The 24,040-nt window shown below is 41.4% G+C and overlaps 1 protein-coding gene and 2 pseudogenes across 1 annotated transcript in view; 2 read left to right on the top strand and 1 right to left on the bottom strand.

Moving 5' to 3' along the window:
- Positions 1-739, bottom strand: part of GPR155 (G protein-coupled receptor 155) — a 60,784-nt gene extending 60,045 nt beyond the window's left edge. The window contains exon 1 of the mRNA XM_069068433.1: positions 538-739. The gene's annotated coding sequence lies outside the window, so the exon portion shown is untranslated. The remainder of the gene's footprint in view (positions 1-537) is intronic.
- Positions 740-4,797: 4,058 nt separating this feature from the next.
- On the top strand, positions 4,798-5,989 carry LOC138146589 (U6 snRNA-associated Sm-like protein LSm4 pseudogene; annotated as a pseudogene).
- Positions 5,990-22,996: 17,007 nt separating this feature from the next.
- LOC138146590 (large ribosomal subunit protein uL13m pseudogene) lies at positions 22,997-23,724 on the top strand (annotated as a pseudogene).
- Positions 23,725-24,040: the final 316 nt, after the last annotated feature.

A 24,040-nucleotide genomic window follows, 5' to 3' on the forward strand; every position in this document is an offset into this window, starting at 1 on the left:
GGGGCTCGGGTGCAGCACGATCCGTCTCCTGTCCCAGGGTGGCAGTGGGAGAAGGGGAGGGAAGGACGTGGGAGGCACAGTCACTGTCACCGCAGCTGGGGGGGGGGGGGGGGGGGGGTTGTCCAAAGCTCCGGGAACACGGAATTCCCGGGGGCTGGCGCTTGTTTGTTTTCAACAGGAGAGGGCAGTGCCCGAGCCTCCCCAGGGAGAGGATGAGGAGCTGACCTTTCCATTTCAGACCCCGGCCCAGAACTCCCCCAGCTCTCCGCTGCCCACGAGTCCGCTTGCTCACGGGCGGAGAAGCCGCAGCGCGCGGGCTGCGGGCCAGGGCGCAGCGGGGGACGTCGAGGCAGGGTCAGGAATGTCTTCTCCCTCCCCCCTCCAAGGTCTGCACCCCTGTCCCCCTGGGGTCAGAGCCGCGTGACCACGACGTGCGTGGGAGCGCGTGGGCACCACACTCAGACACGCTCCGGGCCGGGGCGCGGTTAGTCCAGGGCTCCAATGGAGGCGGAGAAGAGGGCCCAGGGAGCCTCTCACCTGCCAGGGCCGCAGCCCCGGGGCCGCCGGCCGGGCCGGGCCGCCCGCCAGAGCCTCGGGCTGGGCCGGAGTTTGGGGAGGACCGGCCGGGGAGGAAGCCGGAGGCATCTCCCAGCACCCCCGGAGCCTCCCCGCAGAGCGCCGGCGGCTCCTCAGCCAAGTTCCCGGAGAGGGAGCGCGCAACCTGCCCACCCTTGCCCCCAACCTCCCCGCGCGCGCTCCCGATAGCTCAGCCAACTCCGCCCCCTGCGGGCCGCCCCGCCCCAGCCTGGCTCAGGCCCCGCCTCGGAGGACTCAGAGCCCGGGAGGCGGAGGCGCCCCAGCGGGCGTGGGGGTGGGGGGACGGTGGACGGGATCGACGACTACTTCCGCCGGGACCCTTTTCCTCAAGATGGCGGCGGCGGCGGGGAGGGGATGGGGCGCTGTAACGCTCCCGGCGGCCCGAAAGGACCTCTCCTCCTCTGCGCGAGCCCCGCCCCCGGCGCAGTCGTCCAGGCCCAGGGTCAGCCTGGAAGACCCGCGACGGTCTTGGGGCTGGCCAGGGCAAATGCAGCTGCGGGGCGGGCCAAGCTGTCCTGTTCGCCGCTGCCCGTCCGCCCATGTGGACGAATGACCCGCCGCGCAGAACAGGCTTTAAAAGCCTGGGGTCTCTTCTAATGGCAACACAATAACGATGTCAACCTTCCATGCGCGTGAAGACCTTCACACTCCTCTCCCTTTACGAAAAGATTTAATTCGTTTATTAATGCAATGACGAGGGTGGCAATGCAGGTCACCCCCGGAAGCATTGTAACTAAGCATCCTCAAGCAGAGAAGTGCTAACGGATTCTGAACAATGAATACACAATTTGAATGGTGTTCAAGCAACCCCACAAACATATACTTTCAACGTTATGGCATGTCCCCCAAAATTAAACCGTAAATTAAATATGGCCCTCTGAAAATTTTCTCCAAGTTTCAGCTAAAGTAAGGAAAGTACTTTTTTTTTTAAATGACAATTGCACACAGTTCAAATACAGGGAGTCCCCAAAGCCTTAGTGCAGTTTTCAGCTTAAAACTGAGCACTAACTTAAGCCCCAAGCTTAAAACTACAGTCAGACTTTTGGGATACTGTCTAAAGACCCATATGGGGGCCTATTCATAAAGGCACAAAATTCATACCTGTAAAACAAATTGACTACTGTAAAAATGTTATTCTCTTTAGACACCCAGTTCACTTTTCCGTAATTCCCAAAGCCTTACCTAGCCTTCCATTTTTAAACTCCACCACCCCTGCTGGCAGCAGTAAACCCCCCCCCCCCCCTCAGGGTGCTAGGTGGTGAGGTAGAGCACTGACCCTGGAGTTAGGAAGGATCTGAGTTTTCAGTGTCTCAGACACTTGCTAGCTGTGTGACCCTGGGCAAGTCAGCCTTTCCTGACCCTGCCTCCAAGTCCCCATTCACTCCGAAGTCTGAGGTTTTGTAAATGGATTGCAGAGGCTTAAGGAGGAGCTGAAACTAACCAAAATGGGGGTGGTGATGAAACTGAAAACACAAAAATTATGACATTTTTCCATTCAAATCAATCATTCTTCTCTTTTCCTTTCTCCTCACCACTTTAGCCAGCCCTCCCTATTTCCCTTTGAGCACGGTCATTATTCCCTTTCAGTTTTCTCCTGACTGGTTATGAAAGTTGGGGGGTGAGGGGAGGGGGAGAATCCAGGTCCTAAAGTTGAAATAATTTGGTTAATTTAGTTCAACTGAATATTTAGTAAGTCTCTACTGTTATTAGTAAAGTTGGAAAGTTTAGTCTGTCAGAAAGCATTTTTTAAGTACCTATTAGATGCCACACCCTGTGCTAAATGCTGGAAATTTAATGAAAGGCCAAAGACAGTCCCTGCCTTCAAAGAACTCACAATCTAATGGGGGATACAATATTTCAGTAAATATGTACAAACAAACTATGTACAGGATAAATAAGAAATAATTAATGAAGGGAAGGCCCTAGGTTTAAGCTAATTTTAAGTTACAGTAAGGTTGTTTAGTGTCTTGGGTTTGGACTTGACCCAAAGGGAAAAGCATATATTAACAGCCTATTGTGCGCCAAGTACTGTAGTATGTGCTAAGGATACTGAAGACAAAAATGAAAACCATCTTACAGTTTTAAATCCAACTGGAGATGTAAATAAATAAATATCTGTACATATGTATGTATACATGTGTGTACACACATATGTATGTATACATGTGTGTATACACACATGTATTTTTAAACCCAGTTCTCAGTTTCCTCATCTGTAAAATGAGCTGGAGAAGGAAATGGCAAATTACTCTGGAATCTTTGCCAAGAAAACTCCAAATGGGGTTAAGAAGACTCCGACAAAACTGAGAAGCATGCACATAGATACATAAACACACATAATTTACACATATATACATCTACACACACATACACATATCAGAGGCAGCTAGTGGTATAGTGGATAGAGGGCACTAGGCCTGCAGTCAAGAAGACATGAGTCCAAATCAAACACTCACTAGCTGTGTGACCCCTGGGCAAGTCACTTCATCTCTGGTTTCTTCAATTGTAGAATGGGGATAATAATAATAGCATCTACCTCTTAGGATTGTTGTGAGGATCAAATGAGATAATATTTTTAAAAGTGCTTGGCACAATGCCTCTCTTGTAATAAGCTTTGTGTTACTCTTATTCCCTTTCCTAATGGGGAAAACATGCCACAGATAAGCAAATTTAAATTAATTTTTGGAGGGGTTTTGGGATGAGGGCCAGCATCTAAGGAGATCAGGAAAGGCTTTGGAGGGGTTAGGTAAGAGATAGCAAGAGGGGACCCTTGAATGGAGCTAGGGATGCTAAGAGACCAGAGGAAGAGAGAACATTACAGGTATAGAGGGACAGTCTATACAAAGACATGAGGATGAGAGAATGGGTGTATATGGGGAGCAGAAAGTGGGCCAGTTTAGTTGAATAGTAAAGAACTTAATGGGGAGTGATGTGAAGCCAGCCTAGAAAGATTTTTTTTTTGGCCAGGTTGTGAAGGGTTTTAAATTTCAAACAGCAAAAAAAGCTAATGACCACATGAAGGGCATTGAAAGGTTTTTTGCTTTTTGGAGGGGGAAAGGTAGGGCAATTGGGGTTAAGTGACTTGCCCAAGATCACACAGATAGTTTTTGTGTTAAGTGTCTGAGGCCAAGATGTGAACTCAGGTCCTCCTGACTCTAGGGTGGGTGCTCTATTCACTGCACCACCTAGCCAACCCACATTGAAAGTTTTTAAATAGGGGAACATGAAGTTTGGGCCTTTTCAATTCATGTAATCAAAAATACCCTACTGGAAAACAAAAAGTAACAGGTCAGTCATTGATGAAAACAATGTGCAAGGGACATAAACAGTTGACATACATATTCCTTCTGAAGTCCTAGTGTCAATTTTCCTTGAGTGGATAGAACTTTGAACCTGGAATCAAGAAGACCTAAAGTTCAAATCCTGCCTCAGCTACTTATTAGTTCTTTGATCCTTCACAGGTCACCTAATCTCTGTCTGCCTCAGTTTCCTTATCTGAAAAAATGGGATCATAATAGCACCTACCCCCCAGGGTTATTGTGAGAATAAAATGAGATAATATTTGTAAAGCTTTTTATACCCTTTAAAGCACTATATAAAATACTATTGTTTGGCTATTAGAACAAAATAGTTCCAGCATCCGTATAATTTAAGAAAGAAAGAAAAAAACAGTGGAAACATATTTTAAACATCTTTTCTAGTAAAACAAATTTTTTTCTGGTCTAAAACCCTTTCCAGACTTTTTCCTTTAGGAAAGTGGATAGAAAATAAGCTAAGATCTTTTTTAGGGAAATGGATGAATGATGGTAACAAAATTTAGCTGTAGTCTAGATAATAAATACCATTACTTCCCTACCTGCTGTGAAGTGACTGGGGTGATGACCTATCTAAGGGAAGCAGTCTCTTTGCATTCAAGGTTAAGATATTAATTTGCATGGAGGAAATCTTTCTGGGTCCTTGCAGAAGTGGAGGGAACTGAGTTGTGACTCTTCAGTTCAGACTGTTGTTTAGGAATATTAACCCAAAACTGAATTTCAAGATATAATGGTCTTTTCAAGATTCCTGTTACCTTAAACTATCTAAGGATGGATTTATTTCCAAGAGCATAGAGAAACTCTGCCATTTGGGATATCTTTCTTTCTCTAGGCAAGAAATGTTTTTGATATAGAAATAATAATAATAACTAGCATTTAGTGGTCCTGTCCCTGCCCCGGCTCGGGCCGGCACCATGCTGCCCTTATCCTTATTGAAGACAGCCCAGAATCATCCCATGTTGGTAGAACTAAAAAATGGTGAAACCTACAATGGGCACCTTGTAAGCTGTGATAACTGGATGAACATCAATTTGAGAGAAGTCATCTGTACATCCAGGGATGGCGACAAGTTCTGGCGAATGCCTGAGTGTTACATCCGAGGCAGTACCATTAAGTACTTGCGGATTCCTGATGAGATTATTGACATGGTGAAAGAAGAGGTGGTGTCCCAGGGCAGGGGCCGAGGTGGCGTGCAGCAGCAGCAGAAGCAGCAGAAGGGGCGTGGTGCAGGCGGAGCTGGCCGAGGTGTGTTTGGAGGTCGAGGCGGAGGAGGGATTCCTGGCAGCGGAAGAGGACAAGAGAAAAAGCCAGGTCGACAGGCCGGAAAGCAGTGGAGGCATGGCCTTGGCCTTGGCCTGGCCTTGCCAGAGACTTTGCTGGGAAGACCCCTGTGCTGCTGCCTTGTACTGGCCTCGAAATTTGGTGTCTTACTTCTAACTTTCAGTTAATGAATCTGTTTTTAAAAAAAGAAAGTTGGGGGCTGGGCAGGTGTTGGGGAAGAATCCCATGAATCATGTCTTTTGTAATCCTTTGAAATCCTCTTCTTTAGGTAAAGTTAGAATAGTCATTGGCTCACTTGTTTTATCTGCCATTCCAGACTGAAAAACATGCAGGGGCTTTTCAGTTTTTTGACATCCTTGGTTCCTGGGGACTTGATTCCTAGGAAAAGTTCAATGCTATTTCATTTGAAAGATTCTGAACCCTTTTTTAAAATGTAGCCAAACATGGTGGTCTTTGTTCCTGTTTTAAGGGTATTTCAGGCATTTCCAGAGTGGTTTTCTTGTGCTGCCGTCTGTATTGTGATGTTTGCTTTAAGATTTGGGCATTTCTGACACATGGCAGGTTTTTTCCTTCAGAGTTACAAGCCCCGAAACCGTCAGGGAGGTGTTTCCTTTTAAGTCTGTTCCCCAACCTTGCTTCTTCTTCTTTTTTTTTTTTTAACTAAAAATAGAGGTTGGAACTTGTTTCAGAGAATAATTATTAGAGTTGTTTTCCCTTCTTCTCCTAATGTTTGTTTTGAGGAAACCACTTTAGTTTGTGTGACTGAAATAAAAATAATACAACCATAAAAAAAATAACTAGCATTTAGATAGAACTTTAAGGTTCACAAAGCACTTGATATGGAATAATGTTAAACCAAATTGTTTCTGTCAGACGTGATAAAATGCAGAGTACAATATACATATTTTTTCTTCAAAAGCAGTAAAAAGGAAAACGAAAGTAAAAGTTTTCAGGCACCTAGAATAACAAAAATTACTGTCAGAAAGCCTCTTTAGAGAATACTGAAGGCACATTAGTTCTAAAGGTACTGTAAGCAATAAATATACTTGCCAAAATACTACTAGTTGACATAGTGATAATGTCCTGGGGCCTGGAGTCAAGGAAGACCTGAGTTCAAATGTGGCATCAGACACTTACTATGTGACCCTGGCCAAGTAACCTAACCCTGTTTACCTCCATTTCCACATCTGTAAAATGAGCCAGTGAAGGAAATGGCAAATCACTCCAGTTTCTCTGCCAAGAAAATCCAAAATGGTGTCAGGAAGACTCGGACATGACTAGAACCACTGAACAAGAACAAAAATGTACTACTCAATCAGGTAGGTTGGGAATAGTCTCTAAATAAAACAGAAAAATGAATCATGAGTAATCACATAAGACTGAAGAGCACATAAGTAATGTAGTTTACCTTTTGAAAGATAATATTTAAATGCTCCTCTGCTGCTAAAATTCCACCTTTTATAAGAATTCTTATCCCTCTTAATGCTAGTGCATTTCCTCTGTTGATTTTCTGCAACTTATCCTGTGTATATCTTGCTTGTTCAGAGTTGTTTGCGTTTTTTCTCCCATTAGAATGTGAGCTCCCTGGAGGCAGGGACTCTTTCTCCCTCCCTCCCCCTCTTTGTAGCCCCATAACTTGGCAAAGTGCTTAGCACATAGTGAGGGCTTACTTCAGTGTTTGTGGACTGATACATAATGCTGGAGTGTTAGGTGGATTCAGAACAGGGTAACTAGTTGGCCTCAAAAAGCAGCTACTGATGGCAAGTGGCCTCTAATGAGAGGTACCAGGGATGTGTGGTTGGCCATGTTTTATTTGACATTTTTATCAGCGGCTTGGCTAAAAGCATAGATGGAGTGCTTATCAAACATGTAGATTACACAAAGCTGTGAAGGACTGATAACAGTAGGTAACAAAAAGCTCTTAATAGGCACATTGTATTATATCTAATAAGATCAAATTCAGTAAGAGTAAATAAGTCTCACGTCTGGTTCAAAAAAAAAATTTCACAAGTACAAGTCTGGGGGAGACATAGTTAGATAACAGTTTGTTTGAAAAAGACCTGGAAATTTGGATGTAGTAGCTCAAATCTGACTCTGCATTAGGTTATACAAGTCAAAAAGAACAACAACCCCAACCCCAACCCCTTATCTGAATTTTGGCAGCATTGAAAGAGGCATAGCTTCTGTGCTTGTAAAGCCATGCACAAGCAGCTTTCCAGAGGACTGCTGCTGTGAACAGCTTTCAAGGTTCTGCTTACACAGTGAACTCTCTATTCAATAGCAAATCAGAGCAAAACATTTAGAGAAAATCAAGGTACAGCATTCAGAATGTTACAACTCATCACAGAAAATCAAAATACAGCATTCACCATGTCACAACTCAACAACTTATCACAAAATAGCCACATAGTTTTCACCAAAGTGGTCACATAGTTTGAAACAAAGTACATTCATTTAGTCAATCACAAAATCCTTAATTCAATCACAAAGGACAAAAGTCAAAGTTCTCACCCCTAGGTCACAGTAAATCATAATCTTCTCAGTCAGTACACAGTATCCAAGTAAAGTCTTCTTTCAGCTTGACTCAGCTTCTCTCAGCTTCCATGGTTCCTCTTCCATAGTCCCAGCTCCAACTGTCACCTGGGTTCAAAGGCAGGCAGCTCCCAGTTCCTTGTCTAGCTCCTTGTCCAGTTCTTCATCAAGTTCCTGTTCCATATTGAAGTTCACAGTGTCCAGTCCACCTTAAGTCCTTCAAAGTTCCAGTTTCTGGGAAGACAAAGCTTTACAGAGCCACAATAATATTCATAAACATTGCTGGCACCATCATCAATTCACGATCTGCCTGTGAAATCAACTCAGACCCACCAAGATCTGAGAACTCAACACAAATCATCAACATAGAAGATAACACAGACCCACCAACAAGGTCCAAAAGGTCAGCACAAATCATCATTAAAGTCCCGGCACATCCAAAACCCTCCTCCAGGACTTCTGTAAACATACAACCAGAAAATCCTCTTTCAGGGCTTCCAGTAAGATCCCAGGGCTTCTGTACAAAGTATCACAAACAAACACCAACACAAATAGGGAAGACAAACAGAGTGCCAGGATACCACGAGTTTTCTCCTTCTTGACTCTGACAACACAAGAGTCCTCTTCTCAGTTCTGTTGTCTCTAGCCTGGGCCTCTCCTTATCCCCTTCCTGTTGCAGGAATTCATGAGTTCTAGGGTTCACAAGTTGCGGGGTTCACATGTTCTGTTTCTTAACAGACTTAATACAACTCAAAAGAAACTTGAATTAAAACAAGGCGTGAACTACTTCTGTGCTTCCCATTACTGTGCTCTCCCCTCATCAGCCCACCTCTGGAATACTGTGTTCAGTTCTAGGCACCACAGTTTAGGAGGTACATTGACAAAATAGAGAGTATTCAGAGAAGTGATAATAATAATAGCTAATGTGTATATAGTGTTTACTATGTGCCAGACACTGTGCTAAGCAGTTTACAATTATTCTCTCATTTGGTCCTCACAACAACGCTGGGAGGTAGGAGCTATTATTATCCCCTTTTCACAGTTGTTGAAGCTGAGGCAAACAGAAGGGTCAGAGCTAGTAAGTGTCTGAGGCTGGATTTGAACTCAAGTCTTCCTGACTCCAGGCCCAGCACTCTACTCACTGTGCTATCTTGCTGCAATTAGAAAGACATCTAAGATAATGAAGACCCATGAATAATACCATCATATAAGAATACATTTAAGGACTGTGTTTAGTTAACCTGGAGGAGAGAAGTCTCAGGAGAAGCATGATAGCTGTGTTCAAGTATTTGAAGGACTGATATATGGAAGAAATATTCAGTATGTTCTGTTTAGCCCTAGAGGGCAGAACCAGGAACAAAGGGTGAAAGGAAGCTAGGTTTCAAAGAGGCAGATTTAGACTCGATGTCAAGAAAAACACTTGGAGTTGTCCAAAAGTGCTTTGGGTCCCATCTCAATGATGGTCTCCAAGGAAAGACTGTACCACTACTAGTCAGGTAAATTATAGTGGGGTTTCATTTAGTGAGACTAGATGGTTACTTAGGTTCCTTGAGATGCTGTGGAATATATGCATTTGTAATTGTAATGTAATGCCAAGGAAAGGCAACTTCCCAGGTTCAAAATACCAGCATAGGTGCTCTCTATTTTATTCAGTGACAAACCCAGAACAGAGAAGATCAAAACATGACATCATTCAAAATACAGCATTTACTAAGCGTGATTAAATAATCTCCAAGTACTACCCCACCCCAGGATCTTCCAATCATTCAATCAATTACAAAGTCCCTGTTCCAAATACTTCTCCACCCCAGGCTATACCTTAATTAAGTCCACCACAAAGCCCCTCTTCTCAAATGGAGATTAGTTTCCAAACATAAGTAAACTACATTCATTTGTTCAACCACAGAACACAAAAAGGTCAAAAGTTCCCCACCCCTGGATCACAATTGAATCTACCCCAGAGTTACATCAAGTTTAAACTCAGCACTTAATACCCAAATGGAGGTCTTTTCTTCATCTTGACACGAGGCAAGTTCTCAGCAATCTTAGTTCCTGGGGAGACAAGGCTTAGCAAGGCCATAAGATACATTGCCAGTCCCTTCATGAATTTATCCTCTGTCTGTAGAACAGTCCTAGAACCCCTGAACACATTAGCAAAGCCCTCTCCCAGGATTTCTGTAAACATACAACAAGAAAATCCTTCTTCAGGGCTTCCGAACCAACAGAAAGGTTCCCAGACCCCTGCAACAACAGCACTGTCCTTCACCAGTGGACAGTATTCACTCTGTCTGCAGGACAGTCTCCAGACCCCTGCAACAACAGTACTGTCCCTCATCAGTGGACAGTATTCACTCTCTGTCTGCAGGACAGTCTCAGGGCTTCTTAACCAAATGCCAGGTTCCAGGACTTCTTCAACAGGACAGTCTTTCACCAGTGGACAAATCTGGCAAAATAACATCAAAACAGACAGACAAAGTACCAGCAAAACAGCCATGTCTCCTCAGTCCTTGGCAGCTCAGGGGGCAGGTCTCAAAAGTCCAGGGCAATTCAAAGCGGCCACCAGCAATTCTCTTAGTCTCTCTCTCTCCACGAGGTGCTGCTTCCAAAAAGATCTTCCGCCTCTCTCTAATGTCTCTCCAAATCTACATCACCAGCTCCTCCCAGTTCAGGACTTTCTTTTCACATCAACAAGCCCATCCCACAGGTGGGATTAACAAACTCTGGGTTTTAACACAATCAATTTGAAAACCAAGCCAATACAGGGGAATCTTTAATTGCCATTACTATCACAGTAATGTGAGAGGTCTTTGGTATGGGCCACTATGCCTTTTAAAAGTACTTGTATTTCATATTTTTCTAGCTGTTTTCAGTTTGTCTAGGTTTATTCTTCTGTTTCCTCCCACAACCCTCTGCCCCGCCACTGCCCCCACCTTCAGCTTCTGGCTTTATGTTGTATTATACATGTAATCTTAGCAACTTATTTTCTGAATTGTCAAGATAATTTGTTCCTTGTAGTTATTTTGAATTTACTACGGCAGGCTCTTCACATGGCAAAGGGTACAAATGACCAAAAAAAAAAAGAGGATGAATTTCTTAACTTTAAGACATATTCACCTTTGCCAAATAATTAAGTCATATGTAGGCATAAAACAGATGCAGTAGGCAGAGGTTTTTTTCATCTGTTCTATAAAATACCCAGTAAATTCACTACTTAATATGCTAACTCTATTCCAAGTACAGAAAAGTACATTATTAAGGATGGGAGACAAGAAAACAATGAAGCTAAAATTAGAATTTAAAACTTAAAAATTAAATCAGTGAATTAGATAAGAAATAGCAACATGACATTGAAATCAAATGTGATGAAAGACATTTACCATTTTGAGCCATGTGGTTTAGCTCTAACCACAACTTAAATTTATAAAAGAGGAAGAGATCTAGAATGTAAACACGAAAAGGAAAAGATGAGGTTTTACTTCCAATAGAGGCCAACTATAGCTTATTGATGTCAATAAATCCGCTCCTCAACAAGCCACTTAATAGTTAAGTCTTAAAGAAAACTTGAAACATATCCACAGACCATTTTCCTGTTTGAATAATTTGCCTGAGGAGGTAAACTGTTAGTAATTAGCTCACCCATGAAGCAATGGAAAGAGGAAGTAAGGAAAGTCCCCAGATTTAAAATCTGGCCTAGGAGTAGAAAGATTTATTTATTTATGGCTAATGCCATTTAGAGTTTGGGAAGAATATCATAAGGAATGACTAACTTGAAAGAAAAAATTTCATCATTCTTCCTTTCACAAACTAAGTATTTTAGCCAAATTGGACGGCTAACTAAGTCTTAACACTCCATTTTCCATCTCTGTGCATTCAGATAGGCTTCAGCATGTGCTTAGAATGCACTCATCTCTTGTCTTGGCACTGCTTGTGTTGCTCAGCACTCTTTAAGGCTAACTGAGGTACCACCTTTCCCTAAGCCTTTGCAGATTTGGGTAGCTGTTTGTGTTCTCTATCTCTTCTATTATCTTTTATTGGCTTATGTGGGTATCCCCCTTCTAGAAGGTAAATTTCCTGAAAGTTTTTGTTTTTGTATCCCCAGTATCTTACATGGTACTTAACATGGAGTACACACTTAATAAATGTGTTGATTAAATTGAACAGAATTTCATTTCAGCAGCATCTTTCCTAAGATGAAATTCTGTTTTTTGCCATTGTGTAGATGGAGCATAGTGGGTTATCATCTCATAGATACACTACACCCTCACCATAATTCTATTCTTAGAAGTCAATTCATTCTTAGACTGGATGTAATGGGAGAAACTGAGGTCCTTCCAGTACAACTGATAAGTAAACCACTTTGGTTAAGGTTCATGCTCTACTTAATGAATAGTAAGTAGGCCATGTCACTAGGGAGCTCTAGTGCAGTCATTAGTAATTCCTTGAGATTTTCTTCAGGGGAAACACTTATTAACTCATCTTGCTGTTCATCCTAAATAATATTTTAGATCTAAAGTGGGAAGGGACTTCAGAGTAGTGGGTTGCCTAGCAAATTTGACACCTGGAGTATATCACTTTTAAACAACCCTCCTCTCCTCTATACAGCAAAATTATTTTTAGAAATAATCGTGAAATTAAATGAATAATGATAATGGCTAATAAGAAATACTGACAATGAAAATATCATTTTATTTAACTATATATAGAATCCTGCCAGACTACACTGGTCCCCTGGCACTTCATGAGGCTCTCCCACCTCTGCCCACTCCCACTCCCTATTCACATCCTCTTCCTTGGAGCACTGCCTAATCCAAAAAAACACACCTGATGCAGATAAAATTAGTAAGAATTCTTCTGGTCACCTCCCCCTCCCCCCACACACACCCCTTAAACAGACCCCACGACCTCCAAGGTCCCCCGTTCTCTCCACTCCATTCAGCCCCTGTGTAGCAGCAAGCACCCCAAGCGAGTCCTCAGGGTTTGCTGCCCATACAGGTTCTTGGATCTGCTTTGTTAAAGGAAAGCAACTCAAAATGGGTCAACAAGCTTACTTTTATCAGTCAGACATATATCGTTTACCTTGTTCAGGGGAAAAGGTCAGCACCCCGAACTTCAGAATATACAGGCAGAATTATCAAGACAGAAACAGATCAAGTAGACAGATTTCCAAACTGTCCAACCATTACATCCATACCCATCTGGGTTTTTCAAAGCCAGGGGGGGCTCTGGACAACGGCTTTACAGAATACAGATCAAATCACAGAACACTTCTCAAAGTGAGCCCCCAAAACAAAGCTACACATCAGGGCTTATATAGCCTTCTCCTGGCTCAGAGAATGTAATAACCTTTTGGACCCACTGGCCAATCAAAAAGTATCTACTGAAAAACAAACCTCCCACCCCAGGCTTCAGGTGCACTTTAGCCTAGGGGCAGGGAAGATCTTCCAAATCTGCATTCCCATTACACCCTGGGAACTCTACCCGGTTATATACCATCCCCATCCTGTCACAGCAACTCGAAGCCCAGTCTACCCTTTGACTTGGATCCTATATGACACAGAACAGGGAACCACCCATCCCTCCATTTAGCTGAGACAATACTACTCTCCACTCTTCCACTCAATGGAACCCAAAACCAGAACCCAGATCCAGAACCATTAAAATCCCATTTTTCCTCTGAAAAGGACCCCAGGACATTGCAATCTTAGCTGACTGAAGCATGAATTGGGCACCACCCCTGCCCCCATGGTGGCCACTTGGAAAACCACCCACTCACCAACCCACACAACCCCTGCTCTTTCACCCCCCCCCACTCCCCCCACCCCCCAGGACAGTGGGATTTACTCCCTAGCCCCCAGCCTCTCAGTAGCTTCTTGGAGCTCAGGGTCTACCTCAGGGTCCACCACGGATCTCACTACCAGCCCCAGGGGAATTTAAACTTGTCTATGGCCAAGTCTTGCCTAGTTTATTTGACTGCTGGAACAAATTGTTTTTCTAACACTTCCTCTATTCAATAAAATTCTTTTTAGTAAATACTACGAAATGAAACAAATAATAATACTGACCAGAAAAGAAACGCAGTGAAATTTTTTTGTCTTATTGGACTTTGCATATATAATAATGTCAGTGAAATATAAATAAAAGTAAATGTCACAGGAAAAACAAAAACAAAACCAGAAAAAAAAAGTAATGTATTAAAACTCTTCAATTACATAATAATGTCTCAGGTTTCTTTTCCTCTCCCTCAACAAAGAAACTCCTTCTTAGCTGTGGAACATTGTCCATCTTAGATATTGTTATGGCAGGATCTTAGGTAGTGACTGGTCCTGACTGCCCCAAGTCTCTCTCCTCCCAGTTTCGGGGGAGAGGCTTTGGCTTTGTAGCCACTGCTGGAATCCTGCTATAGCTCCTGCTGCAGAGACACGTTGTATATTGAGATCTTTTTCTAGGATAGAGACACACAGGGTTTACCCTTACTCCAATCTCAATTCCTTCCTACAGCTTACACCAGAGAGCAGATGGAAAAGCCATTCCTTATCCAAATACTCTCTTCTTTCCTCTGGGATGACCTCCTCAATTCAATCCCTTGTTGCCTGCATTGGGGACAGACCTTTCCCACTGCCTTGCCCTCAGTACACTACTGCCTCAGAAACCATCTGGTCCAAATCTTTATTTTACAGAGAAGGAAACTGAAGCCCAGAGATAAGAAATGACTTGTCTAAGGTCACACGAGTAATCAGCATTTGAGTCAGGGTTTGGACCCAGATTCCTTTGACTTCTTAACAGTATTCTACAGAATACTAACATCAAAGATATATATTTCCAAAATGTAACTTGTTTTTTGTTGTTTTATGTAATACTGGACATGTCATTTATATATCTCTGAACCTGTTTCCACCTCTTTAAATGGGAATGATAATACTTGTACTATCTTTTTACTTGCATCCCCAGTGATTAGTATAGTGCCTAGTTCAGAGCAGGTACTCAATACATTATCAGTTGATATTAGTGTTACAAATGACTTTCTAAATCTAAAGTGCAATATAAATGTGAGCTTTGTTGTTGTTGAGTCATTTCAGTAATATACTACTCTTCATGACCCCATTTGGGGTTTTCTTGACAGAGATACTAGAGTTGTTTGCCATTTCCTTCTTCAGCTCATTTTACAGATAAGGAAATTGAAGCAGATAGGGTTAAGTTACTCATCCAGGCTCACAGAGCCAGTAAGTGTCTGAGGTTGGATTTGAACTCAGGTCTTCTTGACTCTAGACCTGGTACTCTGTCCACTGTGCCACCTAGCTACCCAAATGTGAGCTCTAGTCATCATAATCATTATTTCAATTCTCTAGAACCTTAACTTTTTTTTTTGGTGTAATAGACCCCTTTGGCAGGCCAGTGAAGCCTATAGTCCCTTTCCCAGAATAATGTTTTTAAGAGCATAAAATAAAGTACATAGAATTACAAAGGAAACCAACTATATTGGAATAGTCATCAAAATATAAAACAAACAATTTCACAGACACCAGGTTAAGAACCCCCATTCTAGAAAGGGTCTGAACAGCATATTATGCTATATCCTGCTTATTTTGTATCATAAAGATTCTTTTTGCTCTATCTGACTTTTTAAAAAATGACAGTCCTATATCATAATAAGAGAATCTTACAATTAGAAAGGATAGTTCAACCACCCTCCACCTTATCACCCTTTTATTCCCCTACAGCACTCACATATCTAATTAGGAGCAGGGGTGAGGTGGCTTATCTCATGCTAATAGACTAGACCAAGGGAGCACTGGGTTAGGCAGCAAAGGTCTATCACCAGCTACAGACCTGATAGGAACCTTGTGCAAGTCAATAAGCATTTATGAACCACCTACTATATACCAGCACCGTGATAAGTTCAGGGGATGCAGAGAAAGGCAAGAACAATTCCTGCCTTCAAGAGGTTCACCATCTAATTCAGGAGGCAGTATGCAAACAACTATGAACCAACAAGATATAGATAGAAATATAGATTATATACATACATTTATATGTCTATGTAGATATATGCATACATATATGCTTATATAAACACATAGGCCTATACACATATATGTTTGTATATATCTATGTGTGTATCTATAGTTACATGTATGTATGTATCTGTATGTGCATATATATTTACACCTATGCATATATATTTATATTCAGGATAAATGATAGGTCATCTCAGAGAAATGACACTTCTTGCAGAAGTTGGGATTTTAGCTGAGACTTGAAAGAATCCAGAGAAGCCAGGAGACAGAGACAAGGAAGGAGAGAATGTCAGGAAAGAGAGACAGTTGTGAAAATACCCAGAGTTGAGAGATGCAGTATCCTGTATGAAGAACAGAAAGGAGGCCAGTATCATTGGATCATACTAAATACATGTAGGAGAGTAATGTGTAAGAAGCTTGTAAAGGAAGGAGCCAGATCATAAAAGTCTTTAAAAACCCAACAGAGAATTTTATATTTGATAGGTAATAGGGAGCTTATTGAATGGGGGAGGAGGTAACATGATCATACCTGTGCTTTAGGAAGATCACTTTGGTGACTGATGGAAGATGGGCTGGAGTGGGGAGAGATCTGAGGCTGAGAAACCAACCAGGAAGATATTGTAATATGCTGGGCATGAGGTGATGAGGGCCCCTACCAGGGTGGAGGCAGAGTCAGAGGACAAAAGAGTGTGTGTGTGTGAGAGAGAGGTGCTGCCAGGGTAGAAATGACAGTTCTTGGCAACACTTTGAATGGGGAGTTGGGTGAGAATGAGGAGCCAAGCATGACACCTAGGTTATGAGCCCAGATGACTGGGCAGGTCTTGCCCTCAGCAGTAATAGGAAAGTAAGGAAGAGGAAAGGATTTGGGGGGGGGGGGGGGGGGGGAAGGGGAAAAACAATATGTCATTTAGTCAAACTGTCTTATTTTACAACTGAGGAAATTGAAATAGAAGAATAAAGTAATCTGCCCAAGGTCACAGAGATAGTGACGTAGGCTCTCTGACTTCAGGTAGATTACTCTTGCCATTTACTTCTTCATGCTGCCTTTTTGAGGGCTGTATCTATAAGAGATAAGCTATGGATGGGGCAGGGATCCAGGGTCAACAGCCTGATAGGCCTGGAGGGAGAGCTTCATTGAAGAGTCTTGATGCACTCAATAAAAATCATGGAGATTGGATGGTTCCATAAAGAGGGTGTGTAGACTGAGGCCTTATATCCTAGCCAGTTTAGGGTTACCCAGTTGCCCTTCCCCTGGGTAGAACTATCTGGTTTTAAAGAAGCAGGGTTGGATGTGGCTTCTCTGATTCTCCTAGGAAAAGAAATAGCCCACTTTCCCTGCCAAACATCTTTATTGTTTATGTCTGAGAACATGTTGATTGTATTAGCAGGTCAGATAAGGTTGTAAGATTGCCAGATCATATTTTTTTAGGACTTTTGAAGTCAGTGCTTTACACAACTAGGTGCTCAATGTTTGTCAAATTAAATTGAATTGAATCTAATCCAATTCCCTCATTTTACAGGTGAAAAAAAAATAAGGTCCAGAGAGATTAAGTTACTTACCCAAAGTCCTGAAGGTAGTAAATGACAGAACCCGGATTCAAACAAAGTGCTACTGACTTTAAAGAGAAATACTCTTCCAGCTGGTTCTCAAGGCAAAGGGCCTGTATAAAGTGCAGGGGCTCTGCCCTTCTCTGTGACCCAGTCACCCCAAAACAGGGACGGAAATCCAGACAACAACCTCAAATTTTTACTCTTTTGTTTCTCCCTCCTCTATTCTCTGGTGTGCTTTACCATCCTGAGTCTGTTCTTATTCTTGCACATATTTATATTCTTTTTGCTATCTTTAAGAGTCTTTATTCCTAGGATAACAATTCTTTGTTCTTCCTCTTAGCAAAGCTCTGCAAACTTTTCATAATTGTGGTTTGTACATTCCTTCCCCTAATCCTGGCCAGTTGGATTCAAAAGCATATCACTATGGCACATTCCTAGACCAGTTGCTCCCCTTACCCTTTATTCAGTTGTGTTCCCTCTAGCACCCAGGGTTACTGTTAGTTTTAAGCAATAGTTTGTTATGTAATGAACAGTTTGTTATACAACAATCTGTTCTCTACCATAAAAGCCCAGCTTTTTCCTACCAATAACCTCTCCATGATGCTATGTGGCTATGGCTCATGGAATATAATAATGTTAGAAGAATTTACAAATTTGAGATAACCCAGAAAACTATGAAAAGATATGAGGTAGGTGCAAATTGGTGACAGCTTTTTACTGACAATGGCTTCCAGGCGAAAAGAGATATAACCAACATCACCAAATAACTGTACAAGACCAAAAAAAAGAAAAAAAAAAGAGAAAGTCAGGTGATGTCACGTATGAGGGAGGCATAACAGATGGATAGGCCAGATTTTGCCCTGGTGTCTGTAGTAAGCCTGAACAAAAGCTGGAGTATAGTAGAGACTTTCTTCCTTCTTCCTGTCCCTATATGCATATGGGTATTGCTGCAGATAGATGACTGGAAGAAAAAAAGCACTTTCCCAGAATGCCATGGTCAAAAGGTATATGGCAGAAACCACCAACTAGGAGTTGTTAGAAGAATGAGGGTGATTTAGAAGAAAATAGAAAGGAACATAAAACATGGAGACTTCTAAATGACCTTACTGATTTGGGGGACATCTCTAAAGATGGCAAGGCAGTAACAGCTGTAACAGCAGCAGCAGATAGTAATGCTGAAGGCACACTATCTCATCTTGTGCAACCATTATCCCCTCAATCCTCTATCAGGGAAGTGACCCAGAATGCACAGAGCCTTACTCTAGACAGCTTGACTTTGTGTGACTTTCAGAGGAGCGTGAAAGTCATTCTGTCAACCCTTGATCTCACTAGCCCTCTTCTTCCAATTATACTTCTATTGATGGTATCTTCTCAATCACTTCTGCAATATAATTCTTCACTGGTATTATACCGCAGTTTATTTAAGCCCCTATTCCCCTAAACCTTTCTATTACTCTTTGGATGAATTGCAATTTTCATTTATTTTCCCATCAATTCAATTAAACAAACATTTGTTAAATTCTTCCTCTGTGTGAAGCATTGTGTTTGGTGCTGGGGCAATAACAAAGTAATAAACGAAACCATCCCTACCCCTTTTTACTGTAGAAACTTTCTTCTGGTTAGGACTTAGACTCATGTTACATGTTACTAAAGAAGAATGGGAGTGCTAGGTGGAAAGAACCTTGAGGAATTTGGGGAATTAACTAATCTTTCATTTCATCTGGAATATTGGTGTAGCAAGGTCAATGTGACATTTCTCTCAGTCTGAAGTATCAGAATTTCCAGTGGAAAGGGAACAATCTGGTGATTACAGGCATACACAGAACATTTCAGTAGGATATATACCCAATGAATTGCATTTTAAAAACATTTATTGAATTTATTGAATATTTAATCATAATGGATATAATTTTTATTCATCAATCTAAAGAAACTAAAATTTAGCTAAGTGGAATTAAAAAAAACACCTAAAAATACAAACTTTAAAAGCAAAACACAAAATACCAATTTTTTTAGAGGCATTAGTGTGTTCCTGGGCACACCCTATATACAAGTCTATGCAGATGAGCTCATCATTGATATTAAATGATTCCTTATTCCCATGCCCAAAAATTTTCCAATACACTCCATTGTTTGAGAACAGAGGACTGTCTGAAGCCTTCCCACTGCTTTTAGAAGTCCTGGTTACTCTAGAGGTGACTAATCACTTCAAGATATATCAACAGAAATGAAGATGAAAATAATGGCCCCTTTAATGACTCTAGCCATGACACCAGTAGACATGGTTTCAGTGGTTGGAATGACAATTCCAGGTAGGGTATACATTATCAGTATCATATGACTTTTGAAATGTTTAGTACAATATCTTTGTACATAGTCCTTTTGAATCTTGCTTTGGATCTTTCCCCTTTCCCTGGTTTCCTTGACTCTCTAGACCTTGAACTTAGTTTCTGTATAGACAAGGAACTCCAGGTAGAAGGTGAGTAAGTCTATAATAGCTATAAAAAATGGTCTTTCCTGGTGTTTCTGGCATCCTGAAACTCATAGCCTTGTGTGATCTGGAGAGTGTGATACCTTGTAATCAGTCTCTCATGGTGGATAATACCAAATAAGATCTCCTTCTAGTTGTTTTTTCACTCATGGATCTCCATCTGAGCCCATGGCCTCACTGATTTTACTCTTTGACTCTTGTTGCTGTGGTATAGGAACAAGCAGTATGAATAGCTTGTCACCCAAATAGCCGATGACAAAGTATGGGAGTTGCCCAATGCTGGACTGGGAAACTCTAGTGATGTTATATCAAGGAGTATGAGAACTGGATGAAGCAATCTGAGCAGCAAGGTTTCTGCCACTGTTCTTGAGAAGACAAATGAAGGATCAGGAAATGAAGCTAGACTGGGGGGGACAGGTTGACAAGGACATGTGAGATAGAGGCCACCTCTCACTTTATTCCTAACATGATGGACACAATTGTGAAGGAACTTTGTTGTCCAGATGTCAGCACAACCACCACTAGCTCCTTTTAGCATGGGAAAACCTATCACATTGATATTTAATGTCCTTACATGCTAATTCTTTCTTACTCTTTATTTTATTTTATTTTTTATTATTTTTTAAGGCAATTGGGGTTAAGTAACTTGCTCAAGGTTACATGGCCAGTTATTTCTGGGTGTGGTGCTGAGTATCCGAGCCCGGATTTGATCCAGGTCATCCCGACTCTGGAGCCGGTGCTCTTACTCACTGAGCCACTTGGCCGCCCCTAAGCAATTGGGGTTAAATAACTTGCTCAAGGTTACATGGCCAGGTGTTTTTGGGTGGGTGCTAAGTGTCTGAGCCCGGGATTTGATCTCCCGGTCTTCTCAACACTGGAGCCGGTGCTCTTACTTGCTGTGCTACCTGGCCGCCCCTCTTTCTTACTCTTGTATCTCAGACTCTTCCCCATTCTTTTTGGAATTCAACACTATTTTATATATAGCCTCCTAGCTAATCTCTTGGCCTCTAGGCTCCTATTTGGCCCCTAGACTCCACCACCACATAATCTTTCTAAAATGTCATTCTCAAAATGTTATACAACTACTTAAGAACCTACAGTGGCTTCCCATTATTTAAACAACCAAGTTCAAAGTCCTCATCCTGCCATTACTAAAGGCTCCACCTTAGTCAACCATAATTCTCATTACTATCTCAAAGAAGTTAATATTTGTAGTGTTCAGCACAATGCCTGGTACATAGTAAGCATTGATTAAATACTTCTTCCTGATCCTTTTCTCTCCCTCCTCCTAAACACAAACCCTTTGATCCTCCTAAATCCTTTCCTCCTATGACATGTTCATTTCCATGTCAATGCTTTTTTTTTTCTTGAGTAACTCAGTTCTCCTCAACTTTTCTCCAACCTTCCATATCCCGTTCGTTACATAAAACTCCTCCCAGTTCTCATCTTTTCCATGGAGCCCTCCCCAGTTATTTTGTTCTCTACTGATTCTCCCCTTCCTGATCTATAGTACTTATTGTCATTGAGGCATTAAGGGACTTCATTCTCTATCATGAAGCTCTCTAATTGTTTCATATACATAAGTCTTGTTCACTCTGTTAGATAGAACATCCCTTGGGATCATAGACCTGATCTTATATTCCTTTTGTTTCTTCCTGCTCTATAGCCCTTCCTTTAGGACCAGGTACATATTCCTTAATACCTACTTTATCAACAGCATGAATACAGTTGCTCATATGAGTGAATAAATAAAGTTAACTTAAATATAGAATTAAAGAGTTTATTCCAGGGGCGGCTAGGTGGTGCAAGTGAATAGAGCACCAGCCCTAGAGTCAGAAGGACCTGAGTTCAAGTCCAGCCTCAGATACTTGACACACTCACTAGTCGTGTGACTTTGGGCAAGTCACTTAACCCCAATTGCCCTCCAAAAAGCAAAAAAAAAGTGTTTATTCCATAAACATAAACATTCACTATTTCAATAGTTCCACCCCCAGCTTAACATATGTATTTATTCTAGTAGCTGACAGTCTTTCTTATTTTATCAGAAAAAAATAATTTTGGCAAAGGGGATTAATAATTGTGTACCAGATTTGGAATATCTGTATCATCCCAGGACTTTAGCTTCCTCAGTGTTTCCTTAAATAGCCTTAATATAAAAATCAGGACATAAAGGATCAGAATTGTGTGATAGAGATGATTAGGTCTCAAATGTCAGCTTTCTGAAGTGTTCTAGAGTCCCTTTGGTATTGACTTGTTGACTAATAGCTCCTTTGTGACTATTTTGTTGATTTCACAGCATTGTGAAGTTCACAGTAGGAAGTACTTTTCATTTTATTTTTAATTTTATGAAAATGTACCGTTATAGGACCATATAAATAAGAAAAACATAGTCATCATCCTCCAAGTAGATGATTGGATAAAGAACTTGGCTGGTGGAGAGTGTGTATATTCCTATTCCATTCTTTATAGGCAGCAACATGAAACATAATTTGTTTCTCCTTTTTTAGTTAATTTTTGGGGTCAACTTCCCTATTTCCCCCCAACTGAGAAAGTAAGAAAAACAAAACTTCTATAACAAGGATGTATATTCAAGAAAAACAAATTTCTGTATTGCTCATGTCCAAAAAAATATATCTCAATCTATATTCTGAGTCCATCACCTCCATATTAGGAAGTAGGTAGCATGTTTTATTATGAGTCCTCTTGAATTGTGGTTTTTGCATTGCATTGATCAGAGTTCCTATGTCTTTCAAAGTTGCTTATATAACACAATATTGTTGTCATTGTATAATCAGTTCTCTTGGTTCTGCCCATTTCATTTTGCATCAATTCATATTCTTCCCAGATTTCTCTGAAACCATTTTCTTCCTTATTTCTTATAGCACAATGGTATTCCATCACATTTATATACCGTATAAATTCAGCCAAATAAGTTCAGCCCTTCCTCAATTGATGAGTACCGCTTCGGTTTCTAATTCTTTGCCACTGTAAAAAGAATTGCTACAAATATTTTTGTACATGGTTAGTTTTGCTTAGGACTAATTCCTCCCTTAATTTGCATTCCTTCTTATCCCCTTTCCTCTTCTTTCTTCTCTTTGTCTCCTATTTTCCTGTTGAAAAAATTATATTTCTGAACCCAATTGTGTGTATATTTTCCCCTCCTTTGACTAGTTCAGATGAAAGTGAAGTTAAAGGCAGTGGGACCTGGACCCTTCTTGTCCTCTAGTAGCCCAGAATGGGCAGGTTTCAGGAGGGTGCACAATGCCAAGTTTTTCCAGGGCGCAACAGCAATGGGCTACTTTTGGCCGAGTATGGTATCTCTTAGATGGAAAAATGCAACCTCCAGGCAAACTTGCAGCAATAGCTTCAGTCAGACTTCAAGGGCTCCATAAACCTGTATACCATGAATTGAGTGAGTGTGGGGATCATGTTGTCATAAAGAACACAAGGCATATTGCATTTTCTGGAAAAAAGTGGGAACAAAAAGTATACTCTTCTCACACTGGATACCCAGGTGGTTTCAGACAAGTTACAGCAGCTCAGCTTCACCAGCGGGATCCAGTAGCAATTGTAAAACCAGCTGTTTATGGAATGTTACCAAAGAACCTCCACAGAAGAACCATGATGCAAAGGCTACATCTTTTTCCAGATGAAGAGATTCCAGAAGACATACTTGAGAATATAGTAGAAGAGCTTCCTCAGGCCACAAAAAATACCTAGAAAGTTAGATGAATACAACCAAGAAGAAATTGATACTTTTCCAAGATTATGGACTCCACCTGAGGATTTTCGGATGTAATTGGAGGAAAGTTGTAAGAAACAACAGAGAAACTTCTGAGACTTTTGAGAGTTCTGATTTTTCCCTGATACCTTTCTCCCAACCTGAAAATTCAAGAGAACCCAGCTGCTGTGTGGAGAAGGCAGTCTATTAAATATGGGTGCAGAAAATTCTGGGAAAATTCTGAAAATTAAGGGAAAAAACCAGAAGAGTATCAATAGGAAGGTACAAGAAAATAATTTATTGTATAGATTGTTCAGTGACCATGTAAAATGATCAGAATAAAATCCTATAATCAGCTACTAAGATTGTCCTTTAATGAAGAAAGAAGCATGGGTTCTCAATTTTAACTGGTATCCATCAACACTTCACAACAAAGGTGTAAACCACTGCCAGTAAGCATCCACAACCCAAGTAGTTAAGAGTTCTGTCACTAGAGCATGATTCTCATCTCCACTAGTGTTCATGCCATCAGAATAGA

Source organism: Petaurus breviceps, unplaced genomic scaffold (genome assembly GCF_028583685.1).
Source record: "Petaurus breviceps papuanus isolate PSGF00001 unplaced genomic scaffold, PetGlider_PUasm1.0 90763, whole genome shotgun sequence".
Lineage (NCBI taxonomy): Eukaryota > Metazoa > Chordata > Mammalia > Diprotodontia > Petauridae > Petaurus > Petaurus breviceps.